Raw genomic sequence first — 15,335 nt, 5'->3', positions numbered from 1 at the left:
AACTATAAAACACTGGTGAAAGAAATTAAATATGACACAAATAGATGGAGAAATATGCCATGTTTGTGGGTTGGGAGAATCGATATAGTGAAAATGAGTATACTACTCAAAGCGATCAATAGATTCAATGCAATCCCTATCAAGCTATCAATGGTATTTTTCACAGAACTGAAACAAATAATTTCACAATTTGTGTGTGAAAAACAAAAAACCTCGAATAGCCAAAGCAATCTTGAGAAAGAAGAATGGAACTGTAAGAATCAACTTTCCTGACTTCAGACTATACTACAAAGCTACAGTCATCAAGACAGTATGGAACTGGCACAAAGACAGAAATATAAGTCAATGCAACAAAATAGAAAGCCCAGAGATAAATCCATGCACCTATGGACACCTCATCTTTGACAAAGGAGGCAAAAATACACAATGGAGAAGAGACAACCTCTTTAACAAGTGTTGCTGGGAAAACTGATCAACCATGTGTAAAAAAATGAAACTAGAACACTTTCTAACATCATACACAAGAATGGATTAAACTCAAAGTGGATTAAAGATCTAAATATAAGACCAGAAGCTCTAAAACTCTTAGAGGGAAACATAGGCAGACACTCTCTGAGATAAATCACAGCAAGATCCTCTATGACCCATCTCTCAGAGTAATGGAAATAAAAACAAAAATAAACAAATGGGACCTAATTAAATTTAAAAGCTTTTGCACAACAAAGGAAACTATAAGCCAGGTGAAAAGGCAGCCTTCAGAATGGGAGAAAATAATAGCAAATGAAACAACTGAGAAATAATTAATCTCCAAAACATACAAGCAGCTCATGCAGCTCAATACCAGAAAAATAAATGACCCAATAAAAAAGTGGGCTAAAGAACTAAACAGACATTTCTCCAAAGAAGACATACAGATGGCTAACGAATACAGGAAAAGATGCTCAGCATCACTCATTTTCAGAGAAATGAAATGGAGAACCATCTCACACAGGTCAGAATAGCTGCCATCAAAAAGTCTACAAACAATACTAGAACCTATCATACAGATGAAATGAGTCACAAAGAGAAAGATAAATATCGTATTCTAACACACATATATGGAATCTAGAAAAATGGTACTGAATAATTTATGTACAGGGCAGCAATGGAGAAACAGACATAGAGAATAAACTTATGGACATGGGGAGAGGGGAAGAGAGGGTGAGATGTAAGGAAAGAGTAACACGGGAACTTACATTACCATATGTAAAATAGATAGCCAACAGGAATTTGCTGTATGGCTCAGGAAACTCAAACAGGGGCTCTGTATCAACCTAGAGGGGTGGGATGGGGAGGGAGATGGGAGGGAGGTTCAAAAGGGAGGGGATATATGTATACCTATGGCTGATTCATGTTGAGGTTTGACAGAAAACAGCAAAATTCTGTAAAGCAAATATCCTTGAATAAAATAATGAATTATAAAAAAAAGTCTACAAGCAATAGATGTTGGAGAGGATGTGGAGAATAGGGAACCCTCTTCCACTGTTAGTGGGAATGCAAACTAGTTCAGCCACTATGGAGAACAGTGTGGAAATTCCTTTAAAAATTGGAAATAGAACTGCCATACAACCTAGCAATCCCACTGCAGGCCATACACACCAAGGAAACCAAAATTGAAAGAGATACATATACCCCAATGTTCATTGCAGCACTGTTTATAATAGTTAGGACATGGAAGCAACCTAGATGTCTGTCAGCAGACGAATGGATAAGCAAGTTATGGTACATATACACAATGGAATATTACTCAGCTTAAGAAAGAATGCATTTGAGTCAGTTCTAATGAGGTCAATGAAACTTGAGCCTATTATATAAAGTGAAGTAAGTCAGAAAGAGAAACACCAATATAGTATATTAATGCATATATATGGAATTTAGAAAGACAACAACAATGTGAAACAGCAAAAGAGACACAGAGGTAAAGAACAGACTTTTGGACTATGTGAGAGAAGGTGAGGGTTGAATGATTTGAGAGAATAGCATTGAAACATGTATATAACCATATGTAAAATAGATGACCAGTGCAAATTCAATGCATGAAGCAGGGCACTCAAAGCCAGTGCTCTGGGACAACCCAGAGGGATGGGGTGGGGAGGAAGGTGGGAGGAGGTTCAGGACAGGGGTACACATGTTCACCCATGCTGATTCATGTCAATGTGTGGCAAAAACCGCCACAATATTGTAAAGCAATTAGCCTCCAATTAAAATAACTTAAAAAAAAAAGAAAAATGTAAAACTTTGTTTCATCTTTTGGCAGATTTGAGCAAGACTTCTTGTATTCCATGAAGAGTCTCTGAGCTTTCTCTTGCTAGAAAATAACTCATCTGCTAGCGATAGAAGAAGGTAAAGTGGCTCATAGTGGCTGAGGAATAGGTGCAACACCATTAATATCTAGGGGGCTTCAGAACCACTCAGTGCTTGCCCTTCTTCATCAAGGTAAATCCACGTACAAGGTGGAAAATGAATGAACTAGCCCTGCTGAAAGGGAATTGAATCCCAATATAGAGGAGGAGATATTTCATCAAGTGTGTAATAGCTTTAAATGAACTATGAAGTTACCAGCTTCAAATGAGTTACATTTCTGAGATGGGGAAGGATTTGCAAACATGATTCTAAAACCACTTTAGATGATCAGGCAGCACTCTGTTTTTTCAGACTTTGTCTCTTTCTTTAGGTTGAATTGAGTTTCTCCAGTGAAAAGTCTCCTAATCTCTGCATGGGGAAGAATATGCCCCAATGTCATCCTTCTGAGGATCAGCTATGGAAAAGGGACTTAGGATCCCTGAGTTCAGCAAAATGCTTCTGTTTTCAGCTGTATGCCCACCTCACATGAGCCCTCTCCAGTATCTGGAGAATCCTCAGCCTCTCTTGTTCAATTTCTATTCAATTTCTCCAGAGAATAATCTGCTCCCTTTTAGGGATGCCTCTGGAGAGCTAGGGGAAGAGGCCTGTGACATAAAGCCTTTGTGAACAGAGTTCTGAATAGAGATTGCAATGCTGTTGTCACTATTTTTCAATACTGTGTTAGAGGGTTTTAACTGAAATACATCATGCAAACAAAAACCCACAGCTTGATGAGTGATCACATTCATGTAGTCACTACCCAGATCAAGAACCTGACTACCTCTTTATCACTTTTGACCAGGAATATAGTTAGATTCTTATGGGCTTCCCTGCTGGCTCAGCAGTAAACAATCTGCCTGCAACGCAGGAGCCACAGGAGATGCAGGTTTGATCCCTGGGTCCAGAATATCCCCTGGAGAAGGGCATGGTAACCCACTCCAGTATTCTTGCCTGGAGAGTCTCATGGACAGAGGAGCCTGGCGGGCTACAGCCCATAGGGTTGCAAAGAGTTAGACACAACTGAAGCGACTTAGCATGCACACATAATTAGATTGTTACCTGGTTTAACAACAAAATACAAATTATTTTGATTAGTGAAAGTTTCTGTGCTGTGACAGGAAGCTTTGCGGTGGTCTTTTCCTGTTAAACTCATATATCATTCATTTGGATAATACCATTGAAGGCGAACTTACCGAATTATTGATCAAGACAAAGGCAAAAAAGAAAGCTAACACTTTGTGTTACATGACAGACTCAAGAACCAATAAATTTTTTGCTTTCATTTTAAGTTCAGCTGTTCAAATGGAAGATTAGAGTTACAGACTTAGATAAATAGCAATATATATCTGAAGAACTTATAGAGTTTTAGTAGAGTACAAGCACTAACCTACTCCAATGTTAAAATCTTAAACTGAATTATTGGCAAGCCCAAACTTAGGAGAGAATAATCAGTCATCTCATTTGACTGCTTGGTTGACAGCACCTGGAACAATATATCATGATTACTATGGTACATTTTGATTCAAAATGATAACCAGGAAGGGCTTAAGGCCCAGAAATAATGATACCAAAATAGTGTGAGTGAATGCAGAGACCTAGTCTAGAGCTGCTTTATCAAGTATGAAAGTGACTGGCTACATGTAGCTACTGATGCAATTGATAGCATAAATTATAGAACATGTTCATCATTACAGAAGTTCTTTTAGAAAGCACTGATTGGTGACAAAAGGACTAAATACAAATTTTTCTGTAGAAGATGCTGAGGCATTCTTTATTGCCTCAGAGAGAAGAACTTTACTAGGAAATAAAGTTATAGAATTCTTTTTTAATAGCTCAAACTTTGAAAGTAATTTATAGCCATTAGAGTTTGTTGCTTGCTTCTTCCTTGATGGTTTAGGCAGCAGCTGCTGTTGCTGCTAAGTTACTTCAGTCATGTCCGACTCTGTGCAACCCCAAAGATAGCAGCCCACCAGGCTCCTCCATCCCTGGGATTCTCCAGGCAAGAACACTGGAGTGGGTTGCCATTTCCTTCTCCAATGCATGCATGCATGCTAAGTCGCTTCAGTTGTGTCCGACTCTGTGCAATCCTATGGACAGCAGCCCACCAGGCTCCTCTGTCCATGAGATTCTCCAGGCAAGAATACTGCAGTGGGTTGTCATTTCCTTCTCCAAGGCAGCAGCTATAGGATCATTAATCAGTATTTCACAGAAGAAATCCCTGAGATGAGGGAAGGTTTGAACAGGGTTGTTTCCAATGATACTTCCAGCTCTGCCCATGATTCTAATGGAGATACTTTAACTTATTGTTATAATCATTTTCATATGGTTACAGGGTTTTATCTCAATTGATCCCACTTGTACTGCTCCAATCAGGTCCATACCAAGCTGCTCAGCCCTGCAAATAACCGTATGCTCTCTTGCCTCTTGGCACTTTAATTTTCTCTTCTTAATCCCTAGAACAGTCTTTCATCTCCCAGAATTTTGGTCCTCTTCACCTAGCTAATTCCCATGCATTCTGTCTCAGATCTTTCTGATGATCATTTTCTGATCTCTTCTCTCCAAGTCTGATATGGGTACTTTTCTGATGTACTCGACACTGTTCTTTCCCTGTCATGCCACTGAGCATATTGCATTGCAAAGGCCAATTTGCTTGTCTTTAAAATTTCCCTCAATGACTGTTGTAGTGGTTATTTTACTCACAGTAGCCTTCTAATCTCCTACACAGTGTCTGGGGGTACTAGGAAAGCTAAATAAAATGAAAATATGACTATTTTTCACTGAAACCAGAATAGGTTGACAAAAATGCTTAGAAGAAAACTGATTTCAATGTAAATATTAAGTGGATGAATATTTAGTCATTGTTGAACAAAATGACACCACCCTTATGGCAGAAAGTGAAGAACTAAAGAACCTCTTGATGAAAGTGAAAGAGGAGAGTGAAAAAGTTGGTTTAAAGCTCAACATTCAGAAAACTAAAATCATGGCATTGGGTCCCATCACTTCATGGCAAATAGATGGGGAAACAGTGGAAACAGTGGCTGACTTTATTTTTTTGGGCTCCAAAATCACTGCAGATGGTGATTGCAGCCATGAAATTAAAAGTTGCTTACTCCTTGGAAGAAAAGTTATGATCAACCTAAACAGCATATTAAAAAGCAGAGACGTTACTTTGCCAACAAAGGTCTGTCTCGTCAAGGCTATGGCTTTTCCAGTAGTCATGTATGGATGTGAGAGTTGGACTATAAAGAAAGCTGAGCACAGAAGAATTGATGCTTTTGAACTGTGGTGTTGGAGAAGACTCTTGAGAGGCCCTTGGACTCCAACCAGTCCATCCTAAAGGAAAGCAGTCCTGGGTGTTCATTGGAAGGACTGATGTTGAAGCTGAAACTCCAATACTTTAGCCACCTGATGTGAAGAACTGACTTATTGGAAAAGACCCTGATGCTGGGAAAGATTGAGGGCAGGAGGAGAAGGGGACGACAAAGGACAAGGGATTGGATGGCATCACCGACTCAAAGGACATGAGTTTGAGTAAACTCCAGGAGTTGGTGATGGACAGGGAGGCCTGGCATGCTACAGTCCATGGGGTCACAAAGAATTGGACACGACTGAGTGACTGAACTGAACTGAACTGAAGAGGATTTATCCCAGAAATATCAGTTCAGTTCAGTTCAGTTTCTCAGTCATGTCCAACTCTTTGTGACACCAAGGACTACAGCATGTCAGGCTTCCCTGTTCATCACCAACTTCAGGAGCTTGCTCAAACTCATGTCCATCAAGTTGGTGATTCTATCCAACCATCTTATCCTCTGCTGTCCCCTTCTCTTCCCACCTTCAATCTTTTCCAATGAGTCAGTTCTTCACATCAGGTGGCCAAAGTATTGAAGTTTCAGCTTCAGCATCAGTCCTTCCAATGAATATTCAGGATTGATTTCCTTTAGAATGGACTGGTTGGATATCCTGGCAGTCCAAGGGACTCTCAAGTGTCTTCTCCAACACCACAGTTCAAAAACATCAGTTATTTGGTGCTCAGCTTTCTTTATGGTCCAACTCTCACATCCAAACATGACTACTGGAAAAACCATAGATTTGACTAAACAGACCTTTGTTGGCAAAGTAAAGTTTCTGCTTTTTAATATGCTGTCTAGGTTGGTCATAGCTTTTCTTCCAAGGAGCAAGCATCTTTTAATTTCATGGCTGCAATCACCATCTGCAGTGATTTTGGAGCCCCCCAAAATAAAGTCTGTCAATGTCTCCATTGTTTCCCCATCTCTTTGCCATGAAGTGATGAGACCAGATGCCATGATCTTTTTTTTTTTTTTTTTGAATATTGAGTTTTAAGCTAGCTTTTTCACTCTCCTCTTTCACTTTCATCAAGAGGCTCTTTAGTTCCACTTTGCTTTCTACCATAGGGTGGTGTCATCTGCATATCTGAGGTTATTGATTTTTCTCCCAGCAATCTTGATTCCAGCTTGTGCTTCATCCAGCCCAACATTTCACACGATGTACTCTACGGATAAGTTAAATAAGCAGGGTAACAATATACTTGACATCTTCCTTTTCCAGTTTGGAACCAGTCTGTTGTTCTATGTCTGGTTCTAACTGTTGCTTCTTGACCTGCATACAGATTTCTCAAGAGGCAGGTCAGGTGATCTGGTATTCCCATCTCTTTCAGAATTTTCCACAGTTGCTCCACAACTGTCAAAGGCTTTGGTGTAGTCAATAAAGCAGAATTAGATGCTTTTCTGGAACTCTATTGCTTTTTCTATGATCCAATGGATATTGGTAATTTGATCTCTGGTTTCTCTGACCTTTCTAAATACAGCTTGAACATGTGGAAGTTCTTGGTTCATGTCCTGTTGAAGCCTGGCCTGAAGAATTTTGAGCATTACTTTGCTAGCGTGTGAGATGATTACAATTGTGTGGCAGTTTGAGCATTCTTATGCATTGCTTTTCTTTGGGCTTAGACTGAAAACTGACCTTTTCCAGTCCTGTGGCCACTGCTGAGTTTTCCAAATTTGCTGGCATATTGACTGCAACACTTTAACAGCATCATCTTTTAGGATTTGAAATAGCTCAGCTGGAGTTTCATCACCTCCACTAGCTTTGTTTGTAGTGATATTTCCTAAGGCCCACCTGACTTTGGACTCCAGGATGTCTGGCTCTAGCTGAGTGATCACACCATCATGGTTATCTGGGTCATAAAGATCTTTTTTTGTATAGTTCTTCTGTGTATTCTTGCCACCTTTTCTTAATATCTTCTGCCTCTGTTAGGTCCATACCATTCCTGTCCTTTATTGAGCCCATCTTTGCATGAAATGTTCACTTGATATCTCTGATTTCTTGAAGAGGTCTCTAGTCTTTTCCATTCTATTGTTTTCCATAATTTCTTTGCACTGATCCCTGAGGAAGGCTTTCTTATCTTTCCTTGCTATTCTTTGGAACTCTGCATTCAGATGGGTATATCTTTACTTTTATCCTTTGCCTTTAGCTTCTCTTTTCTCAGCTATTTGTAAGGCCTTCTCAGACAGCCACTTGGCACATCCCAGAAATATGAAGGTTAGTTTAATATTCCCAAGCCAATACACATCATGTTAATAGAATAAAAGAATAAAAATCATCTCAATGGGTGGAGGAAAAGTTATTCTACAAAAATCCAGCAGTATCATGATGAAAATACTCAACAAACTAGCACTAGAAGAGAAATACCTCAACCTGATAAAGGGCATCAACACAAATCCTACCAAACATCTACCACAGCTAGCATATTTAATGATGAAATACTGATGGCGTTTCCTGTAAGATCAGAAACAGAACAAGGATGTATGCTCTTGTCATTTCTATTTGTCATAGTAGTGGAGGCTCTGGACAGGCTAATTGAGCAAGAAAAAAAATAAAAGGTATCTAGATTGGAAAAGAAGATGTAAATTTACCACCATTTGCAGATGGCATAATCTTTTATTTTAAAAAAAGTCCTCAACTAAAACTAGTTAGAATAACTAATTAGTTATAACTAATAATTATAACTATTAGTCAGTTGAAAGTAATCAGAATAACAATCCCATGGACTGTGGTCTGCCAGGCTCCTCTGTCCATGGAATTCTCCAGGCAAGAATACTAGAGTAGGTAACCATTCTCTTCTCCAGGAGATCTTCTCAACCCAGGGATCAAAAATGGGTCTCCTTCATTGCAGACTGCTTCTTTACCATCTAAGCCACCAGCAAAACCCTTTAACAATAACTAAATGGATTTATCTAGGATGCAGAGTACAAGAACAATATACAAAAATAAATTGTCTTTCTATGCACTAATGAAATCAAGCAGGACCCTGAGGGGCCCTCCCACATACAAAAGCCCTTCTTTGTTTCCTGTTTCTTGTTTGCAGAGAAAGGCTTTAGTCTCCCAGGGGCATCCCCCGAGCCACAAAAGTATAGCTCAAGAATTAATGATTGAAAATATACAGACATATATGACAAAAATAGCAGTTCGGCCAAGAGAACTGCTAACAGTGTAAACAATGGATCAGTCATATGACAATCACAGAATCTTTAGTTTTCCCACTGAATGACATAGACAACAGTGTCAGATAGATACACATTCCTAAGCTACTTTGCACAGTTCAAGAGGCTAGAAGCTGAGATCAGGTGTTGCCAGAGCTGATTTCTTCTGAAGTCTGTTCCATGAGCAACATTCTGAGGGAAAGTCTGTTTCACCCCTGTCTCCCAGGTTGTGGGGGATATTCCAATCTCTGGTGTTCTGTGATGTATATTGATAGATGCATCCCTCAGATCTATGCTTTCACATTCACAATGTTCTGTGTTTGTGTTTATGTCTATCTTTTTGTCTAAATTTCCCCTTTTTATAAGGACACCAATCCTATTGGATTAGGAAAGTGAAAGCAAAAGTGAAGGTGATAGTGTGGCTCAGTTCTGTCCAACTGTTTGCTACCCCATGGACTGTAGCCCACCAGGCTCCTCTGTCCATGGAATTCTCCAGGCAAGAATACTGGAGTGAGTAACCATTCCCTTCTCCAGGGGATCTTCCTGACCTAGGAATCAAACCCAGGTCTCCTGCATTGCAGGCAGATTCTTTACCATCTGAGCCACCAGGGAAGCCACTGGGCTAGAGCCTTACCCTAATGACCTCATCTTAACCTGATTTTCTTCAAATACCCTATTTCCGACTAAGGTCACATTCACAGATCCTGGCTGTTAGAACTCCAAATTATTTTTTTAGGGGGGGAACATTACAATGCAGTAAGAAACAGGACATTATTATTTTCTTTCTTTTTCTTTCTATTTCTTCTAAATAGAGGCCAAGATGTAAGAATCTTGTTTCCTTCTAAAAAAGTCACTGCATTCTCTTTTAAAGACTTCAAGACTGTAATACAGAGAGAAGATATTCTCCTTTTTAACCTCCTGTTAGCTTGAATACTTACTTGGAAGACGCGGAACTTTTCCAGATGAAATTTCAGAATGTTTCTGTGTCCTTCAATGACCTTAAAAGTAATTTAATTTAGTCACCTTTCTAGACTTGAATTTCTTTTATGTAATGATAGACATGAAACAGGGCTTGGAACTGAGACCATCCGATTCCAAGAGCAATTCAAGTAGCTCCCTTTCCAACTGGTGACAGTATTTTGCTTGAAGCCCTGCAGTCTGAGGAAAGGGCGTAAGAACTGCAGTGTTCCCTGGTTTGGAGCCAGTTTATTGTGAGGCCTGTCTGTGTCACCTTGGGTGGTTGCTTAACTGAGTCTTTGTTTCTTTGCGTATAAAATGAGACTATTAATGCTTACCTTGCACAGTTAGCTAAAAAAAAAAAAAAAAAAAAGCTTTTTTAAAATAGCAAAGTACCCAATACAAAACATAAACAAGACCAAAAAAAGCTGCAAATTAAACAAAGCAACTGAGGTTTGATTTTCTAAATTAATTGACCAATGTTTCTCAAATGCACCATCAAGGAAATGAAAAGTTTGGAACCAATACTTATCCTTTTCATTGCAAGTTCTGTTTTCCCACAGACACACCAACTGAGCTTTTTTTTCTGTAAAGTGGTGGGTAGATATACTCACTAAAATTGATATAAGTATAAAATGCACATTTAAACTAAAAATAGTTATTAGTTCACAATATTATAACTAAGCAGATTTATTAAAAATAAAACCCTGAAAAATTTGTCTTCAACTCTTTTTTACTTCCTTTTTCTCCTGCTTTGGTCTTGCTGTGCAGCACATGAGATCTTTGTTCCCTGATCAGGGATTGAACCTGAGTCCCCTGAAATGGAAGCAAGGATTTCTAACCACTGAACTGCCAAGAAAAACCTGATATTTCTTCTATTTGATTGGAAATTTTATGTTGCAATGATGTTTTTCAGCCATTTTGTCAGTTTTTCTTATTATAGTCTAAAGAAATCATTTTTTATTTTTCAGTATCTCTTATAACACTGCAAAAATGAAAGCGATGTTCCTTCTATGCTGAATTGAAAGCATAAAATAAGTCTGAAACTAGATGGTCTAGGTGGCTATTCCCCCAGATGATTACACTGACAAAAGTGAATAGTCTTCTTAAATTGTGTTCATTCTATTCCACTTTATTTTTACCTTCCCTCTCTCCTTTCTTCTTTCCCTTCCTTTCTATTTACTTATGCTGCTTTTAATTCAGCTTATTTAAGTTGCAACAAAGGGGGAACTGATCACTTCACCTACTCAGGACCTTATAGTCAGTGGACTACATTCCATATTCCCTTTGGTTTCAGGTGTATTTCTACACAGACTGACTGAAGTGATAGTGAGAAAGGGGTCCTTTCTCAAGCTCATAACACTATTTCTCTTGGATCTACATACGTCTATAACCATGAGCTGCTTCCTGTGGTAATGGAAATGTTACAGCTTAGTGAACATAGATTTTGAGCAAGTTAATTTTGAATTGATAAGGCTTAACTTTACTGGTGGTATCCATTATCAACTAAGACACAGAGCTTGATGTTTAAGAATTTATATATTCTTTAAGGAAATTTTTACTTAGTTTTAATTATATATCAAACTCTGCTAGGCACTAGGATAGTCTAGGAGGCATGACAGAGTGTTTCCTGTCTTCATAAAATGTATAGTATAAGGAAGATTAAGGTTGATTAAACAAATATTAATAATTATGAAAGAGCTCTGAGAAGGAAGAGAGGCACAGGGAACTTTGTTGACACAGAGTAGCAGGATCTTTCTTGCCTGATGAAGGCTGTTAGAGAAGGTTCCCATAGAAAGTAATGTTTACCTGAGACCTGAATGCATGATGGCATGTTACCCAGGAAGAGTGGGGAGGGAGGGCAGGAGGGGATGAGTCATCCAAATCAGGGGACCTTGTGCTAAGATCTGGTGGTGAGACTATGGATTACATTACCACCCGTTGAGAGAAGGATGGAAGCAGTAGGGTGAAGGTCAGAGAGAAAAACCTCGTTTGTGCTTGGGAGGTATTTTAGGCAAGGGAGCTTGCCCTTCCCTGAAGCCAGTAACTAGAAGTCAGGTGAGTGGAAAGATAATCAAGAGATGTGCAGTTCATGTTTCATCAGAGCACCTGTTACCACCACTGATTCCCTCTTTCCTTTCCTATGTAATCCCATCAGTTCAAGGTACCATTTATTTGGTGCTGTCGCCCAGAGCCTATTGGCTGCCCAGTTGAACCTGGGCAAGTCATAGACATCCAGGGGTAGACGTTAAATGGTTAACTAAATAGAAGAGACTGGGATGCAGCCTGAACAACATAAGGAGATAAAAACTTCTACGAGCTCTGTGTTAATCAGTTTTGTATTCTTCACTGACCACATTCCACCAAGTAACTACCAAGCACATGGTTCTAAATAAAAGTTTGTCCAGTGAACAAATGAATGTAAAGCCCTACAGTACTGCATGGAAATAAAGCCATGTTTCTCTACCATCTTGCTTTCATCACTTCCTATACATATAAACTTATACTAATTATTTAACTTCTCTTCACCTTTGGAAAAGGAAATGGCAACCCACTCCAGTATTCATGCCTGGAAAATTCCATGGACAGAGGAGCCTGGCAGGCTACAGTCCCTGAGTCACAAAGAGTCAGACACGACCGAGCACTTGTCAGCAGCTAACCTTAGTCTTCTTATTTGTAAAATGCAATAAAATGATGAAAGATTAAAACCAACAATTAGTACAGTGTTTAGTTCAAAGATTTTATATATTGAGACTACTAGAAATGATATTCTTCTTTTACAGGTAAATTGGTTATTTCCCAGAAATCTTTAAAGTCTAAAAGACATAAAGTTTTTGTGGACTTAATTTAAAGTGTTAGGACATGTCTCACTTTTCAGCAAATGTTTATCATCTTCTTTATGGATTAGATTTTAGCTGCCATCAAGACGCTCACCTTCTCAAGGGAAAAGAAACAACCCAAGTAAAAAACATCAACTTTTGCTGAGTGTGAAGAGAGAAATGAGCCCAAAGTCTGACAAGTGGTAACAGGGGTGCCTGGGAGATCTAGGAGAGGAGATGGTAGAGAGGAGATAGGGAAAGGAAAGGAGAGGGGGGAGGGAGAGGTGATGGGGGAGGGGAGATACAGGAGGGATGTGCTGTGCACATCTGTGCATTTTTGATTTCTGAGCAACTTAGCTCACACCATAAAGATCTTATTTATTTACAAGACTGATTAATTTACAATATTTAAAAATTTATAAGATGGCCAACTTATAAGTGCTGCACTCAATATGCCAGCAAGTTTGGAAAACTCAGCAGTGGCCACAGGACTGGAAAAGGTCAGTTTTCATTCCAATTCCAAAGAAAGGCAATGCCAAAGAATGCTCAAACTACAACACAATTGCACTCATCTCACATGCTAGCAAAGTAATGCTCAAAATTCTTCAAGCCAGGCTTCAACAGTATGTGAACCAACAACTTCCAGATATACAAGCTGGATTTAGAAAAAGCAGAGGAACCAGAGATCAAATTGCCCACATCCATTGGATCATCGAAAAAGCAAGAAAGTTCCAGAAAAACATCTACTTCTGCTTTACTGACTATGCCAAAGCCTTTGACTGTGTGGATCGCAACAGACTCTGGAAAATTCTTAAAGAGATGGGAATACCAGACCACCTGACCTACCTCTGTATGCAGGTCAAGAAGCAACAGTTAGAACTGGATATGGGATGATGGACTGGTTCCAAATTGGGAAAGGAGTACCTCAAGGCTGTATATTGTCACTCTGCTTATTTAACTTATATGCAGAGTACATCATGAGAAACGCTAGGCTGGATGAAGTACAAGCTGGGATCAAGATTGCCGGGAGAAACATCAATAACCTCAGATATGCAGATGACACCACCCTTATGGCAGAAAGTGAAGAGGAACTAAAAGGCCTCTTGATGAAAGTGAAAGAGGAGAGTGAAAAAGCTGACTTAAAACTCAACATTGAGAAAATGAAGATCATGGCATCTGGTCCCATCAGTTCATGGGAAATAGATGGGGAAACAGTGGAAACAGTGTCAGACTTTATTTTTTTGGGCTCCAAAATCAATGCAGATGGTGACTGCAGTCATGAAATTAAAAGGTGCTTGCTCCTTGGAAGAAAAGTTATGATCAACCTAAATAGCATATACAAAAGCAGAGACATTACTTTGCCAACAAAAGTCTGTTTAGTCAATCTATGGTTTTTCCAGTAGTCATGTTTGGATGTGAGAGTTGGCCTATAAAGAAAGCTGAGCACCGAAGAATTGATGCTTCTGAACTGTAGTGTTGGAGAAGACTCTTGAGAGTCCCTTGGACTGCAAGGAGATCCAACCAGTCCATCCTAAAGGAAATCAGTCCTGAATATTCATTGGAAGGACTGATGCTGATGCTGAAACTCCAATACTTTGGCCACCTGATGTGAAGAACTGACTTATTGGAAAAGACCCTGATGCTGGGAAAGATTGAAGGCAAGAGGAGAAGGGGATGACAGAGGATGAGATGGCTGGATGGCATCACGGACTCAATGAACATGAATTTGAGTAAACTCTAAGAGTTGGTGATGGGCAGGGAGGCCTGGCATGCTGCAATCCATGGGGTTGCAAAGAGACGGATATGACTGAGTGACTGAACTGAAGATGGCCAACATCTCATAGCTAAAGAGAAAACCAATCATCTTTTGTGATACTTCTCTGATAAGAGTGTGGCATTTGATTTTTTTTTTTTTTGGTAAAGTCATTCTCAAACATAATGGATGTTAAAAATTAGTGGAAAAATTAAGACCTATAAAGCAAAGCATTCCTCTAGCTACTAGGGTCTAGCATAATATTTTATGTTTTTGTTATCTTTTTTATTATATTTTTGGAATGTTGCTTAAAATAGCAGAGTATATCATTTTAAGTTAAAAGTGGTGGTGGCGAACACCGTCACCACATTTTATAGTTGTTAAAGACATATCACAATTTATCATTGACAAAGACTGAGGAACAATTTTTTCATGGAAGGAGAGGAGTAGGCAGAAATAAAATTCATTCTTGGCTCCAGTAACATATTAAGCCTCTAGATTTATAGTATGTTTTTCTAAAATATAATGATTCAGATCCAAAATATTAAATGAAGGAATAGCTGTAAAATATATCTTTGAGTTATAATAATTCTGTTTGACCCAGTGTACCCTTGCTTTGGAATTTATCCTCCATAAATTTAGGTGACTGGTCACTAAAATGTGGATAATGAAATGAGGTCATTGTGAGAATCAAGTTAGAAAATGCAGGGGAAACACTTTGTAAATGTTACAGATTTTATTTGTTGTTGTTGTTATGCAACTGTGTATCTCAAATAAGATATATGAAGAGATTCTTCAGTTTGATTTAGGACTAATCTTCCAAATTTCCCACACTTATCACAAAGTAGATGAAGTTTATTAAACTTCTAAGACCCTTGAATAGAGAAATTACCAGATTTTCAACTGCCTTACCTTTTCTTGTTT

Source organism: Bubalus bubalis, chromosome 17, assembly GCF_019923935.1.
Source record: "Bubalus bubalis isolate 160015118507 breed Murrah chromosome 17, NDDB_SH_1, whole genome shotgun sequence".
In the NCBI taxonomy this organism is placed as follows: Eukaryota; Metazoa; Chordata; class Mammalia; order Artiodactyla; family Bovidae; genus Bubalus; species Bubalus bubalis.
Note: the sequence above shows the minus strand (reverse complement) of the source record.